We start from the raw sequence: 18083 nt of genomic DNA on the forward strand, positions 1-18083 counted from the left end.
TTTTCTTCTCTCTTCCATAGTCCAGAACGCTCAGGTCTGTTAAATCGTATAATTCTCTTCTAGCGAGGCCACAGCAGAACAAGAGCACTTTAGACACATGACAACTCAGAGATATTAATTATATTCATTTTCTGGAATATGCTCAGAATACGAGGGAATTAGATATCGGCTGTCCTGTGTTATTTTCTCTCCTCCTCTTCCCTTCTCTCTTGTCTTTTTCCAGCTGGCGCTTTGAAGTGTTCCTGTTTTTGTTCTGGGATGGCTGTGCATCCCACTGCTCCCCAAGCTTTGATATCTCCGGTGGGGTGATGGGTTACCAGGCAGAGGTCTGGAGCTGGGATATCCTAACTTCTCTCTCCAAGAGGGCTGACCTCTGCACCCGAGGGGCGGTGCGAACGATTCCAAATGCACGGCTTCTTTTGATGTGCCCTCATTCAGAGCACTTAATTAGCCAGTGGATGAACATTTAGCTTGAGCGAGCATATGTTCTTAAAGTCACTGACTGCCTTTTTGTTGTAAGTCAGAGTGTGGTAAGGGCCATTGAAACAATGACGCCTTGGAACACTATCTTGTTTGGACTGAGAATTGACTAAACCCGCCTGTTTACAGAACAGCACTGGGTGAAAAGAATGAAAACAGTGTTCTTTCAGAAGATGAACGCTCTCTTGGCATTGTATTGTCTTACAGGGCTGGCTTACAAAAAGCAGGTAGACTTTTAACATATTTTGATCACTTGCATTATTGTGCCTATCATGATGCATCAGATATGGTGATTTTTGAACATGAAGAAGAACTTTTTTTCTTTTTAGAGTAATACAATCAAATATATTTACAATAAAGTTTCTTAATCATTTTTTTTTCTCTTTTTACAGGAATCTTCAAAAGACAATTTTCCAGTGATAGTAAATACAGCGCAAGCACATGGCTTGAACTGAATTGAAAAGTATTTTTGATATGTTAGAGTAAATAAGTGGTTGGATTACAGTACAAGATAATGTGACCGATGTCAGAAAGTGTGATGCAGAACTACTATGATATATGAATGGTATTACAATGATGGCTGATACTGGTAAAAACTGATAATTATTTTCATGGTGCAGATAAAATGATAACCGTTCAACTATATAAATTCTATATCATTTTCTCAAAAAAATAAAAATTCTAAACTAAAATCAAGTCCACCAAGGTATCACAATCCGTGTATCATTCGATCATTCAGTTTTTTATTTAATATTGAAAGTAGAAAAATGAGAAAACGGCTCCTTTTTCGTTTTTCTCCAAAAAACGAGAAACGAGAATTCAGCTTAAATTTTCGTTTTTCGTTCATGGGTGGAAAAATGAATAAACAGCTTGAATATTTGATTTCTACACGTGGGCGGGAATTAAATGCCCCTTTCTGCTGATTGGTCACCCGAAGATCAAACCGTGCCATCATCAGTTCTTCTGCAGTATCACGCAGCAGAATAATAGTCCTCCACTGCTGCAGTTGTATGGATTCTTAACGCATTTATTGCAACTACATTTAATCTTTTTTTCATCAAACAAACAGTCCAATGAATAGCTCGACACAACTCGTACCGGGGCAGAGTCTAGACAGGGCTTTCTTCTGTGTATATATATGCAGCAGTGGAGGACTATTATTCTGCTGCGTGATACTGTGGAAGAACTGATGATGGCATGGTTTGATCTTCGGCTGACCAATCAGCAGAAAGGAGCGTTTAATTCCCGCCCACGTGTAGAAATCGAATATTCAAGCTGTTTATTCATTTTTCCACCCATGAACGAAAAACGTAAATTTAAGCTGAATTCTCGTTTTCTCATTTTTTTATTTTCAATATTAAATAAAAAAACGAATGATCGAATGATACACGGATTTATCACAATATTATGTATGAAAAATAGATATTGATTTTGAGATTTGAGATGATCTAAATCTAAAATAACAGAAATGAAAATTAACGATTAAAAATGTTAATATAGATCAAATAAAAGTACCTAATATCGGTTGTTAACAGATATATCATCCACTCCTAATCATAATTTACCGTCTTAAAGCTAAAGTGTGTAATTCTAAATATGTAAATATGTTTGAGAAATTCATGAAATCCATATTAATAAGCACTACTGTAAAAACAATAAAGTTAAAAATATTTCACTCTGTTTTGGTCACATGAAAAAGCTTCAACTGAACTTCCAGATTTCACTGTTGCAATTAAGACATGAAAGGAGTCTGCAATAATATCTCAGGAAAGTAGTATAATTACAAAGCTCTTATTACTGAAACAAGACTTAACCATTCAGCAGTCCCACGACGGGTGCTTTGCCCTCTTCTCAACATCTTCTCAAGCTATAGATAAACACCTACCCAAAAAGCCTGAGATCTTCTTGTCCGCTTTGGAAACAGTTAACATCAATATATGACAATATGAATGTCATGAAGCCTGCAGTGAAAGGTAGGGCTTTTTCAAGGATCCAATTTCCAGTTCCTCCTGCTCTCAATGCCCATAAAGTGGGTCGCTGCTGCCCAGAAGAAGCAGCCTCAGCTGGAACATGCTGGATTCATCAGGCCTGGAAAATCAATTCTTTATTGCAGCACTTTGGGGCTAATAATTTCCCTGTGTCTCAGTAGGAAAGAGCAAATAAAGCCTGTTTGTTTCATTTTGGAGGTCCAGTAAAACTCCCCCATGCTGCTGGTCAGACTGTGACTCCTCTCCACACCTAACTAACAACAAACCTGATCGCCTACAGTACTACTCTACTGCAAAACACACTGGCTGTCTATGAACATACAATATATACAAGCCCAATTATACATAACAGAAGGCTGCACGAGTAATTATGGGGGGAAAAATATCAACTCTCATGTAAAGACTGATCATTTCCCTTAAGGTTTAAGGAAGAACAATAGACACTCATTAGGGAACAAAATCCTTTTGACATCACTCCAAAGGCATTCGGTTTGAATTTCCCTAATATATGCCTTATGTCAGTAAAGCTACCAGAAATTATATTAACAGAATTCTTAAGCAAGAAGAAAAACAGAAGAAGAAAAAAAAATTACTGGACTTCAGACTCTGACAAACTAAAAGATCTGTTCTCATAGCTAGATCCTTTTGTCTAACAAGCATAAAAGGATTTTAAGAGATTTACTTGCTGCCTCTGACTTAAACATCAAGGTTTAACCTATTTCTTTATGAATAAGGAGCTGCAGCATCACAGCAGAGCTCAAAGCAGAACCTGATAATTCAGACTTCCACTCGCCCTGGCATATGAGAGCTGGAGTCTTAATGACTTTGTTCTCATGCGTTTCAGTCATGCTTTGTGACATCTGATCAAACACAGTTGGCACATGCTCAGCGGCAGTTACTGTACATGGCCAGAGACCGAAAGACAGAGAGAGAACATGTTGTTCAGCAAGAGGGGGGATTTGAATGAAATGGACTGTGAAGTCTCTGAGATCAACCGCTGCTGGATGCTGCGAGCATGATGGACGGATCTGATATCATTTTGTGGCCTAATGAGGTAGTGGGGAAAAGAAATGCCCTTCTTTTTTATTCCTTTCAAAAACTATTTTCTAAGTTGAACAGAATGTCTTTTTCTATAAGCATTTCTCTCTCTGGTAAACAGTAAGTTAATATAGGAGTGTGTTTATGAATTTATATCTGTGTTTAACAGAGGTGTAAAGAGTACCTAAAAACCATACTTGAGTAAAAGTACAGATACCTTACAGTGAAAATTACTCCACTACACGTTACAAGTCACCAATTCCAAAACAACTTGAGTAAAAGTCTTAAAGTATCTGATTTTAACAGTACTTAAGTATTTTACTTATACTAAATGTAGGCTCAAAGATGCACTAGTCCAGGGGAAGGCAAGTTCGGTCCTAGAGCGCTGCAGTCCTGCAGAGTTCAGCTCCAACCCTAATCAGACACACCTGAACAAGCTAATCAATGTCTTCAGGATTACTAAGGCTATAGACAGGTGAGTTTTGTTTTCAGGGTTGGAGCTGAACTCTGCAGGACTGCGGCTCTCTAGGACCGAACTTGCCTACCCCTGCCTTTGGGAAACCATGGTTATATATGTAAAACAGAGACATTCTCTTTTTAGACAGTACAGAAATACAATCGTTCATACACGTATTCACGTTTAAATGCAATAAATATGAGCAACATATTCAATGCGTTTTACTTCTAGATTTATATATTAAGTTGCTCAAGCAAGTGGCAAAACATTTAAACAGCCTATAGTCTAGCCTATAGACTACTTTCATTACGTTAAAAGGTAGTAAGCTATCACAAACATATTCAATTAAAACTTACACTGACAGAAACAGTCAGCTCTCTTGCCTTTTTTTGTATTTAAATCTTCATTTTAAAAAGCCGAAGCCTTCTTGCAGTGGATGTGCTGGTTTGGGCCTCATTGCTGGCTGCAGTCATGTCCTCATCTCATATATAAAACACCTGTGATTCACAAATACTTGCTAAGGAACTCACATTCACATTAAGTAGCCTTGTTGAAAAGTTTGGGTGAGTAAGGGCAAAACGTACAAGATGCAGTACTTTCGGTGACCTGTAATAGGCAGTATCACTTCTTTTGTAGCAGAAATAAACTCCTGCAGAAAAAGCTAGGTCCATGCAAAATGTAATGTGTAACTGCAACACTCATTTCAAATGTAGTGGAGTAAAGAGTACAGATACTCATTCAAAAATGTAGTGAAATAGAGAGTAAAAGTTGCTAATATCTTTGATACTCAGTACAACTACAAAGTACCCAAAAAGATACCTAAGTACAGTAACTAATTACATTTACTCCAATACTTTACACCTCTGGCATTTAGTGTTTAGGTGTTTTGCAGTAAGTCGACGTTTGGCAGTTCACTCAGATGTTCTACAGACTGCCTACCTGTGGCTGGCCGATCGATTATCTCTGTGGGATTCTCCAACAATAGCCCAGACTGGCTTTCTGTTCTCCTCAGCTTGCATCACACTCTTGCATACCCCCTTAACTCCATTCTCAAATCCACTACTATAGACAGCATACCATGGACATGTTTATAATGCTTCAGTTAGACCTGTGTACCACCAGACAGAGGCTGACTCAGATGCTTCTCAGTTCATGCCACCCACAAAACACTTCAGTCATTTCTCACACAAATCATAGTTCTAGGCTAAGAAAATCTCAGAGCATCAAAAACATTCAGGAGAGGCCTTCGTGATTTTAAAAATGTATCACTTATCTACAACTGTTAAATCAATCAAACAAGGGTACACAGGAAGTGTGACCCTGTTACGAGCAAGATTTCCTGTGAAATATCACAGCATAAGATTAATATGTTTGCTTGAAATTTAGATATTAAATATCTGATCAATATAAATAATTGTTTATTATTTACGATAAGATTACTGTTACAACATGACTGTGCATAAATAAACTAAAAATAAAACGGTAAAAACTCAAATCAATTCAATCCATTTTAAATGCTACAAATTAATTTACACATCACAACATGAGAATGTACAGTACAAAAAATGGATATTCACTATTGCTAAATATTACATTTAACTGTCAATTTTTTTGAGTGTGTTTTTAATTTTTTTTAACTTTAATTGAGAGCTAGATTTAAGAGAATGTTAGATGACGGCTAAGGTCACCTGAATGTAAAAGTAGGAAAAAATAAGCATGCATAATTAAATACTGAACAATATTGATAAATAAAAAATCTCCAATATTGGCCAATAACCAATATGGAACCATTATATTATGCATCTCTAATAATAACACAAAATTAACCCCACAACAAGGTGGTCAGGACCATGACATGAAGTGTCTTTTTGTATCATTCTAAGGGGGTTTATATTGCAATATATATACACATTATCACAGCTGCTTATCAAACAAATTAATACATGCTCATGTAATACTAATTTTAGGTTAAAATGATTTGATTCTGTGAGAAGACAGAGACCAAGAAGCACAAAACTAACACAGAGTAGGAGACGGACTGCCAGGAACAATGTTCAAGTGTACAGCTTAGTCTCATACGATGGCTGATATTAATTAAAAATGCAGATACAGTACATACCGATAAAGAGAGCTGCATGGTAATTTAGACCATCTCTCTATGTGGAGCTTTAGCTTTATTTAAGACCTCATATCTGCAGTAAACCACTAGTTCTACACTTCCTACTACTCTGTTCCCTTAGTGGTGATAAACACTCAACATATGGGAAATTACTGTTGGGTAATAAAAGGTTGTTGGCTTTTGCTGACATGTAATAAATTAGGCCGTTTGCATAGGAGAGCTACAACAGGGGCTCCTAAGAAACACCTATGTGGTACTTTTTTCATGTACACTGTGTTTTTTGTTTTTGTTTTTTTGTTTTACATTAACTCTGTTATATTTGTTGGTGGTAACACAGTGGGGTATATACACACAAATTACACACATAAAACTCCTGAAGCCTGGAAAATATTTTAATAGTTTCCGTCCCCCCACCATAACAGCCAAGCACCGAATGTGCCACACTGGTGAACTCTGCGAGTATTATTGGCGCAATTAAATGTGAAATTCTGGGGGGACCAGGGGGGAAAAGATGCCCAAAATGGCAGTAAACAAGGGAAAAGACACTTCACAAGTTGTAATTTATCGACGTTGCTTGAAAGGAAAAAGACTCACTGTTTTACAGAGAGAAAAGAGAGGCATGGGGAAGCAGGCGTTAAAGAAAACCATTCATAGAACGCAAATGCATCAAAAGCAACCCAGAGTGAAGAGAAAAGAAGGAAAGAGAGAAGAGAAAGGGAGAGAAAGGGAGAGAGAGAGAGAACAGCAAGACTTCAAAGTCCATTTGCAATAAGCAGTGCACACAGAGAGCAGTGCACATGATAGGACAGAGAGCAAGAGGAGCCCCCTGGAAGCTTGTGGGGGTCTCTCCTCATATCATCTCATCTCACAGAATACCAGATTTCAATCAGCAGCCTGCTGAAGAGCGACCATTACACAGAATGTGGAAGAGAGAGCATAAGCACTCATAAAAATACTTACTAACACCACCCGGCCCCAAAAATAAGATGAGCCCCGAACTGTGATTTAAAACTGCTTTTGAAAAAAAAAAGTGGCAAGTAAAAACCACCGGTTACAAACTTAAACATATATAAAAAATATATAAAATGCTTTATTCTGCATTGATGGCACTGTAGTAGCTGAAAATGTAATTGCATGTCACGCTCTGTGATAATAGGTACAAACAACTTTAGCGAATCTAGATAATAAGTCCAATTAGGTATTATCTTGGCTGGGAGTGCGAGGAGCTGCTCTAAAAATGGTGTTATCATTCCATCTCTACACATATGTCCATTACACCTCTGCATCTTGATGCTATTAAAAGTGGCAGATTGATAGCCATTTAGCCAGTAAAATAACTTGGAATAGAATGTAAATTGTTCAAACAAAATGCACTGTCACCACTTTCAGCTAAAAGAAAATAAAGAAATATATACGAATAATTGCACCGCTTCAATTTGTGCCTGGCAGATGGGTAATGGAATAATTATGGGTATTGTGTGATAAACTGGACATGAGTGAGTGTGTGTGTGTGTGTGTGTGTCTGTGAGCAAGCGTGTGTCTTTCATCCATTATCAAGCAGTGATATTGTTACACAAAAAGAATACGCTTTTTTTTGGACTATTTACCAAAGAAGTGGCAAGCTGTATGAGTTTTTTTTTTCTCCAACATAATAGTGAAATGATAGGTATGAAATAAATAGTGAGAGGCTAATAATATGAAATAAAATGAGCCAGGAAAGCTCACAAAAGGCTGTAATTTGTAATCATTGAGCAGCTAGTATTATATCTGCGAGTGTAAATGCCTTATCTGCCTTCATGGAATTTGACACAAAACAACTGTGAAAAAGATGTACAATTGTGTTTTGCGATTAAAATGTCACAGTTTTTTTTAGATGCACGGAAATCTTCTGGGGATTTGAGCATAAAGTTTCAATTTATCCTTGGGGAAAAACAAAAAAAAAAGCAGGGGAAAAAAACCTGTTTTCCGAGCCTTGTTTGCTAGTCAGAGGCATGACACTCCCAGCGTAAATGAGGAGAGCAAACGCGCTACATTAGAGGTGGGGAATAAATATTCCAATTCCAGCCCAAAGTGTCTTTATTTTGACTCAAATGTGAGATATGCCGTTGCCATGGTGACATGGTGCAGGCTGCAGCCCTCTCCCCAGCTGTTGGGAGGTTTTGTCTGTGTGTGCGTGTGTGTTTGTGCAAGCCCAAGCGCGCACATTGAAGCCCCGCTCTCGTGCTGTGTTCCCCTTTCAGCCGCCAGAATAGAGTCTCAACTAATCCGTGAAAGTTGCGGTGCTCTGAACCGCCAGCCAAGCCTTTTCCCACTGAATTGAGGGCTGGGGGTCTGCACTGGGCTTTACACTTGATTGGTCTTCGCCGTGGCAAGACTCCCCTCCCTGCTGGGTGTGGGCCCGTCCCCCTCGCTGTGCTGCTCGGGTCTAGGCTAATCGGCTTCTCCCCGCCGTAATTACCCACACCCGGCCTGGGCATGCTGAAGCCACCAGTCGTCTCTCTGTCTCTTTCTTCATTCCGGGCCCTCACCAGTACTGGCACCGTGGACCACAGACTAGCATTAGTGCCAACGCCAGCTCAAGTCTGTGGCACCGGGTGCTGGCCAAGAGGACATTGAGCGAGCGAGAAGCTGGCCTTACAACTGTTCTCCTCTACATGCACAATCCCAGGATGATGGGTTTATTTGGCACAGCTAATCAGGTAACAGTTTGTCTTACAGAAACTAAAGCGACTGGATCAGTATGCCCTGTAGGAACCGATGGGTGTCGATTTTCATAGCGCTGATCAATTCAGATGACAATCACTGGGCAACTCTAGTATCCACACTTGTAACGAATGTCAGACGCAGATGTTGAGCATTTCTGGTAGCATACTTTTGGCACAGCAGTAGTAAAAAGCAAACACTCTGACTGAGAATATTCTTTGTGCCCCAGATTTACAGCAAGATCAAACAGCTCCTCAGAGAAAGTCTTCATTTCCATTCAGCTGGAAAATAAGTGAGCCATATCAATATTGAGGTGGCCCTCTAAAGATGTACTGTCAAATTTCCAGAGCTCTATAAAGGCAAAGGAGAAGGCAGTTCACAAAGATTACAGAGCAGTGCAGAGGATCTAGAGCATTTTGTGGGAAGCAAGGCACCAGAAGACATAGAGTGTGTTTATTGGACCCCCATTTGCTGCTAACATCTTATTATGGAGATTTTTTGTCCCTCCAAATCAGACGGCAGTCACTCTCACAAATCCTAAGACCTTCGCTCAGTCAGAGCAGATCAAAAGATAACTCACATTTCAAAATACGGAAAGGGGAAAAAAGACGGAGAGGAAAGGACAACTGAGAAAAGAAGAGAGCCAGAAGGGGGCATACTGCTCTCTCTTAACATTGGCTAATAAGGTGTTTTAAGCATGTGTGTCTCCTTCCTTCTATCATCTTGCACTAGCCCAAATTTTTCTCCAAAAAAAACAAAACAGCAATTGTTATTTTTAGATTTATTTCTCTGGGAGAATTTAATTTTAAACTGCACATCATAAATGGACCCTTAAAAAATCAGTACTTAAGGGTCCATTCATTAGAGGGGCAAAATGAAAGGTCTTGAATCTGGCTTCTAGGATATATCGAGACCCCCTTGAAGCTGGAATGAAAAGTGTAAGTTTAGCCTCTCAGCTGTGTGTCTCAATCCATAATCCTGCCCCAAAAACCGCAGCGGAGAGCAGCCTGACACTCCCATGGCGTTCCTGACCAGTGAAGGCCTGGCCTGTGCAGATTTATGGAGTTACTCCTTACTCTCCTAGTTGGGCTGAGACTTTTGAGTCAGACTGCTAGAAGTTGCACAAGATTAAGAAGAAAATTAGATCTAGTCTTTTCTGGTCCAGCAAGCTCCAAGCTACACATCATAAACCGTCAATTATGCTGGAGGTGTATAAAGAAAATTGATACGGTGAGTGTTTATGTTCATTGTGCAGTACGCTGTTTTATAAGTGTTCTTGTGGTCATATAAATCTTTAATAGACTTAGCCATGTTGTGACTGATAGATCAGGTAATTTGAGTGAGTGGGTGGGTATATGTATGTACTCCCTAATTGTGAGTTGACGTTGTTTGCATTCTGTTAAGGCCGAAGATGCATTTGCTGAAAATGGACCACGGCTAAATCAAAATATAAAGTTCAAATAAACAATTAATCTGTGTTAAAAATAAAGTCTACTACGCTCAACAGTGTCCACAGCTCTGCTTGAAAGAAGTGTTTCTTGAGGGGGATTACATTACTCACTCTATTCCAGGGTGATCATGAGTTGCAGATGATGGATTTTCATGTTGCTTTGTTGGCAGAAAATAGATGGTCATATGGATCTTGTGTTCTCCTGTGAAAATATACTTACAAAACTTCAGCACTGACCCGGCCTGTCAAGAAAAAATAAAAAATGTATTGATTCCGTTAAATATTCCTGAGATGTGGAGATGTGAAAAAAAGGCTATGTGATTTGGGAGAGCTATTATTAATTAAGGACATTATACATCTTCAAAGAGTTCTAAAGCCTTTAATTGCAAAAAAAAAAAAAAGTCAAATTAAGTTAAATTACACTTTCAGAGTATATAAAACCGTGCGGGTGCTCACACAGAACTCCTTAGCTGTTTGCCATCTTCAGATTGGATGAAATTAAGTATGTACCTGATTGAAAGGCTTAATTAAGCAAAGAAAGATTCTATCAATATTTGATTAATACATCTACTGCAGTGTCACTTGCTAGTTATTCACTTTAGCTTTTCTGTCCAAACTAGATTTTCTCTTCTGGCTGACTTTGTCAATTCAGGATAAAGTCACCTCTGGACAACAAGCTCAGTGTGAGAGCGAGCACAAGTGAGTGAGTGAGTGTGTATGTGTGTGTGTGTGTGTGTGGACATGGTGGGTGGGGGAGCAGGTGTGAGATTGGCTCTTCAATGAGCCTCATCTTGTCCCATGTTGGGCGCTTTGGTGCATTTGTGTGTATGTGTGTGTGCGTGAAAAAGAAAGAAAAGAAGGGAGGCATGTGGCGTAGCTATTACTCAATAGTGTCTGGAACATTCAGAGCGGAAGATGAGAATCATAGGTACTACCACAGGGCCTGACAAAATGAGAGCGTGTGACATGGGCGTTTGGTGTGGCATCATAAATGTTGTATAAAATGAGGGTTTAGGTGTCATACAATGAGAATGGAGGCATATTCAGAGAGAGCCCGACAAAATGGCTGCCTCTTTGTGCGGTAGTGAGCGAGAGCTGTAAGTGATATACTTGTAGTAATGCAGCGCAAATCGCATTTCCCATCGCATGAGTAATCGCATGCTGATATGAATAGATTGTGTTTTTCTAAATATTGACATGAAGATCTATCATTTCTTTCTTGATTTATCCACAGCCAGAATGTTACTTCCCGTAGACACACACCCACTTACCCCACCCACAGTTTGGGTACCTTGTTTTGTTGAGGGGGAAAAAATTGGTGATGTAACACTCCACAGTATTAACTTGTCCCATTTTGAAACTAAAACTTTGCTCCTTTTGTGAGATAATACAGCATATTAATGCAACTCCATTTTATGTTTATGCAACTATTTCCTTTTCTGCTAGTCGGCTTCTAAAGGGATCAGTATGAATTTTGTTTCTCCACCTTTGTGTGGATAAATCATACTGTAGACCAAAAGGAGATGAAAATATGAGAGTTGCTTTAAATCATAAACATATGCCGTTGCATCACTCCTCAGAAGCGGTCTTTGAGAATAGTGCATATATGGAGCATGTCTTTAAAGCTAGAGAGACATTGAGTAAATCAATCTTTTACACTAAAAAAGTAACTTTCATTAAGACCTATTAGTTTGTAAAATATGACAGCCTCATATATGGGTCTCTCGGACACTTTTTTTTCTTTAAAGCTTTTATACAAAGAGAAGGAAAAGCCACTTTATCCCATCCCCTCCCTCTCTCTTTCTCTCTTTTTTTTTGTAATTTGGAATGAGAAGAAAGAGAAAGGTAACTTTTTCTCCTCCACTTCCAAATCTCCCAGGTCCGGAGAGCTTGACTGGAGAATCAAGACTGATTTTAACAAATTCAAATCATTATTAGATGATTATTTTTTTAAAAAATTACGACTTAATTGGTAGGCTTTACATTTGCATCATTGCAATTAACACACCTTCAATTAACGAATGACATTTAAAAAATAACTGAATACACTCTCTTTGAAAATGATTTTTTTTTTTTACTTTTCATTATTTATAGACAAAAACAAATAAATGTTATGATGCCATTGCGACTCCATAATTCTGTACATTGTGTATCTTATACATTAATGTGCTGTGTGTTTGTGCATATATCATATAATAATTTACAATATAATAAAACATGGTATATTATGTTTTGTGTTTTTCTGTTTTGAAAGAAAAAAAAGTCTTTAATTTGTTCATCTTAAAAACAAAAACTAATATATTTTAGGCATTCAACAAATATATAATGTTAATGGACTGTTTACACAATTTTCAAACAATCAGTCATTAAAAATGTGAGCGCTGTTTCAAGGAACAGAACTTGAATGGCTTAAAAATAACAAAAGTACTAAATTACAGTTCAATACATAATCATTTGATGCAATTGTGTGTGAGTTTTTTGTTTCGACTTAAGAAAACAAGATATCAAAAAATAAATAAAAATCATGGATAGAGATTAAAAGTATTATGCCGTTCAATTAAAAAGGACATGTTTTCATGTTTTACATCAATGAAAAACAAAGAACATTACTGTATTTCTGTTAAAATGATACTACACTAATTCAAGCAGAAAATGGAAGAGAACAAATATGAATATGACTCTACATCCTTAGACTTCTCTCTATGGAAAGTACATATGCTCGCATGCTGAAAACTAAACTAAAGAACCATTATATAAAACACAAACGCAACACAATTAGACAGTAAATTACTTTGACAAGAATATTTCTGATGATAACCTAGTAGTGTTTTCAAAAAAAAAATTTTTTTTGTGTATGTCGTATGTCAGCCCTCTTAACCCTATTACCATATTTCCTCACAGCAGATGCTATGATTTGTCTGTTAGATTTGTCAAGAACACATCTCCCATGGTTCACTGTTGTCAAGCACTTTGTGTTTAGCAGGTGACAAGTCTGAGTGTAAACTGGCTGAGGGGAAGATGTTAAAGCCCCCTTGCAGGAAGAGGCATGTGGACCACTGACATGCAGGTTTATGGCTCTACACTAATGAGACATACTTTCAGAAAACAGGTTCAAGCAACGTGTAAAACAATCAAGGATAGCATATGAGGACGTCAGAGGAAAAGTAACTGGCAACGTAAAAGACGGTGGGATATTTGGAGAAAACGACATTTAAGGCAACAAAAGTGGGTTATATTATTTCTAAGTTTTTTTTCTATGACTCCTAAATATATTCACATCCCCTGAGTCAGGCCTGTGATCTGCCTTTGCAGAAAAGCAGGTCACATTATACAACCAGGAAGTGGCCTGCCTTGTTTATGGACACATCTTGTTACCAGGGTGATAGGGTCCTGTCTGGGAGCATCTTCATTAGTGGTCACACATGGTGGGCACAGGCATTCTGTTCATTCACCTCATGCTACTAGAAGCCGTGGTGAAGAACCCCTAAAGCCACCCGTTCACCTAACACCGCAAAGCCCCCTTGCAGGAAGAGGCATGTGGACCACTGACATGCAGGTTTATGGCTCTACACTAATGAGACGTGATTTCAGAAAACAGGTTCAAGCAACGTGTAAAGCAATCAAGAACAATAGCAAACGAGGACAAGGGTTGACGTCAGAGGAAAAGTAACAGGCAACGTAAAAGAGGGTGGGATATTTGGGCAAACTACATTTATGGACAACAAAAGTGGGTTATATTATTTCTAAGTTTTTTTTCTATGACTCCTAAATATATTCACATCCCCTGAGTCAGGCCTGTGATCTGCCTTTGCAGAAAAGCAGGTCACATTATACAACCAGGAAGTGGCCTGCCTTGTTTATGGACACATCTTGTTACCAGGGTGATAGGGTCCTGTCTGGGAGCGTCTTCATTAGTGGTCACACATGGTGGGCACAGGCATTCTGTTCATTCACCTCATGCTACTAGAAGCTGTGGTGAAGAACCCCTAAAGCCACCCGTTCACCTAACACCGCCTGCCCAAAGCTGACAGCCTCCCACCAAAACCACTACACTTGTCTGCAGACACAGCTTTAATTGGGAATGACATGGACAAACCAGCTGGAAAGAAATGCAGACAAACTTACAGGATTTACTTACAGGAAAGGAGATTCCTATCTAAAGTCTGAACATTCCTGAAGAAATTCCTTAATTTTCCACAAACGACTCAAAATGGCAAAGCAAGGAACGCTTGAATCTTCAAAAACAGGACGTTGTAACCTCTCAGGAAGCATCACAAACACATTTGGATTATGAACTGCATAAGTTTCAGAATGAATCTCAGCAAATCCATAAATCCACTGAATTCTCATGTACAAAAATCACAGGGAAGACTGACCGCAGTCCATTTTGTTAAATAACATAATATGGGATGATCACATTTTTCAACATGCTGAGACCGGCCATTCTGATTACCTTTTAATCTGAGGGCTGAATTCCAAACGTGCCCAAGTTTCCTCTGGGGGGAGCAGCAGGAGGCGCTGTAAAGCAGTTAGCCTTTTGTTAATGAAGTGCCAGCAAAAACAAACATGGCTGATGAGGGGGGAAGGGTTAGCACTACCTTACAGTGGCTCGGCACGTTAATGCAAGATTAACATTGAATGAGCACTGGGAGCCCGTACCACTGATATCAAATAGATATGGCCCCTACCCACCATGCCCAACAACAAAGAAGAGTCAGCTATAACCTCTGCTCACGCCGCAAAGTCACGAGCAACGGCTTCATTACGCACAATGCCGGGGGAAGCCGCCATCACCATGTAGTGTGAAGCACAATGCAAAGTACCACATCAAGGTGTTTTCGGTAGAGGTGTGAAAGCACATCCATAATAAATAAGTTGTTTTGTGTTATTATCACTTTCCCTCATTGTGAATGTGGCGGCCTAAATACAGTGAGTTTGGTGATGTTCCTGTTAATGCCTTATTCTTTTTTTTTGCTTTACAATTTTGTAGTCCATGTTTAGTTTAATATTTTCCAGAAAACAATATCTGTACAGTGGGTCTCTTGAGCATAATGAGGCATGTTGTTTTAGGTCACTTCTATTTCACTTTAATTCCATTATTTGTGAGCACTGGGAGCCCGTACCACTGATATCAAATAGATATGGCCCCTACCCACCATGCCCAACAACAAAGAAGAGTCAGCTATAACCTCTGCTCACGCCGCAAAGTCACGAGCAACGGCTTCATTACGCACAATGCCGGGGGAAGCCGCCATCACCATGTAGTGTGAAGCACAATGCAAAGTACCACATCAAGGTGTTTTCGGTAGAGGTGTGAAAGCACATCCATAATAAATAAGTTGTTTTGTGTTATTATCACTTTCCCTCATTGTGAATGTGGCGGCCTAAATACAGTGAGTTTGGTGATGTTCCTGTTAATGCCTTATTCTTTTTTTTTGCTTTACAATTTTGCAGTCCATGTTTAGTTTAATATTTTCCAGAAAACAATATCTGTACAGTGGGTCTCTTGAGCATAATGAGGCATGTTGTTTTAGGTCACTTCTATTTCACTTTAATTCCATTATTTCTATGGGAGACTTTTGATATATATGTTTGAAAAGCAGTTGAATTTGAATATTTTTGTCTGTTCATTGTATAACAAACTTTGAGACAGAACTTTACGTAACAAGCACTGTGACTTGCAGATTATCTAGATGTTATCTACGATATTACCTAATATGTTCAAAAAAAGTTTATTCCCCACAATTAAGAATCGAAATAAGAGTACAAAATAAGTGTACAAGAAGGACAGCTTTCCTTTAGTTATGTTAACACACAACATTTTTTATATCTGATATGATTTTTATTTTTATTTTATTATGATTAAGATTATACAATTTATACATAGTAAAGGAGACACAATGGACAGATGGGTAAATAGCTTAAAACTCTGTTCCATGTAGTGATGAAAAACGCAACAGCTAGTTTGACTTTTGTGCTTCATAAATATTACTCACTGCACCTCACCTACGCTTAGACAGCTGTAATTTATGCTGTAAAAGTAAGCAGTGAATACATCATTCACTATTAGGGCTGTGCAATTAATCGCATGCGATTGTCAAGCACATCTAGTCAGTAAAGCCGGTTCCGTGATTGGTAGTAAATCGCCATCACCTGCTTTCAGATGGAGCGGCATTTAATACACTGAGTAATACACTGAGCCGTAGTTCACTGACAAGCTAGGCAATATAGCATTCATAATCGCAGATGAATCACATTCGATTATGAACGCGATATCACCTAGCTTGTCAGTGAACTACGGCTGTGTAGTAAATGCCGCTCCATCTGAAAGCAGGTGATGGCGACTTACTACCAATCACGGAACCGGCTTTACTGACGAGATGCGCATGACAATCGCATGCGATTAATTGCACAGCCCTATTCACTATTTCTCACCAAAAGACAAAGAATATAATACAGACATATAACATAAGCACGATTGTTCCAGTAATGACTGAGAGCTTCCCCCTAAAATGAAAATTATGCACAGGAAAAGAAATTTAGTTATTTGTGGGGGTGAAAAACAATATATGCAAAATACATCTACTTGCCAAACCATTTTATCCGTTGACTGCTTTAAACAACAAATGATTGTATATTAAACAGCTTTTGTCATGTCATGCAAAATAAAGTCTGTGGAGCTTCAATGTAATGTGGGTCAGCCCATGTTAAATCATTGCTGTTTTTAATCAATGATAATTTCTCAATGTGAGGTTAATTAATTGCACTAAAAGCTAAATTTAGACATCATCATGACTTAGATACCATCCTCAGAGTCTAAAGCAGCCCTTTTGCATGGAGTTAAGGACCCTAATGAACTATTCATATTTAATCCACATGAGAGGTGCGGGCCTGCGAACTATAAGGCAAAGTGAATCTTACTCTTGGACTACATTCTCCTGTGTGCCCTGCTGAGGCAAGCAGTATTTCTGACTTCAGCGGCGACTGAAAAACCAAATTGAAGTGACTGCTGGGACTGATAGACTAAGGGGGAAAAGGCATTGCCAAACCAAAATTGCCAAAGAAGCCTCTCCTTTCCATTCAGCACTAGTCCACTCTATAAAGACATCTGCTGATGACACACTTCGGGGAGGCCTGCTCAAGCAGAGACTGGTGGAGAATTGCTATAACGAGATTGAACCACATGACTGCTTGCCGAAGGAGCCTGAAGCAGACTCCCACACAACCTGCCGCCAAGCAGGGTGCCACAAAGCTGAACAACCACCACAAAAATGCCCTTACACTATTCTACAAGACGCGGCCTGGACAGCCAGGGTGGCAGATACTATTATAAAATGAAATCCAGTTGACATGTTATTTCTATTCCCACTCAACTGCCAAACGCTATCCTGCCATGGGCTGCTTTTCTTCCTAAATAATAGGGGACAGATCATTCTATCCATTTTCTACAGCTTTTGGTCAAAAGGACGAGAGAAGAAAAAAAACGTTCATGTTCCTAGAGGTCAATGGGTGATGCCCTGACATGAACAGGTATTTTAGTTAGCTGAATGGATCCGAAGAGAAAAAACAGCTGCATGCTGAAGTAATTGCAAAATAAGATTCATAGTAGACATAATCTTGCAACAAAAGCATATTATGAAACAAGCAGCATGACAAAGGTCATCGGACAGGGATGTAGGTCTCATGACCACTGACAATGAAGTAACGTGATTACCCAATGCAAATGTTCACCCAAAATGATAAGTCTCTAGTCTCTAGTAATATTGCAATTTAAATTCTCTCAGTATCATTGAACATCTTTTTAATGACGTCTGAGATTGTATATTTAGGTAAAGTGCTAAAAAAAAA

This window comes from Sinocyclocheilus grahami, unplaced genomic scaffold (assembly GCF_001515645.1).
Source record: "Sinocyclocheilus grahami isolate Dianchi unplaced genomic scaffold, SAMN03320097.WGS_v1.1 scaffold23.1, whole genome shotgun sequence".
Taxonomy (NCBI): Eukaryota; Metazoa; Chordata; class Actinopteri; order Cypriniformes; family Cyprinidae; genus Sinocyclocheilus; species Sinocyclocheilus grahami.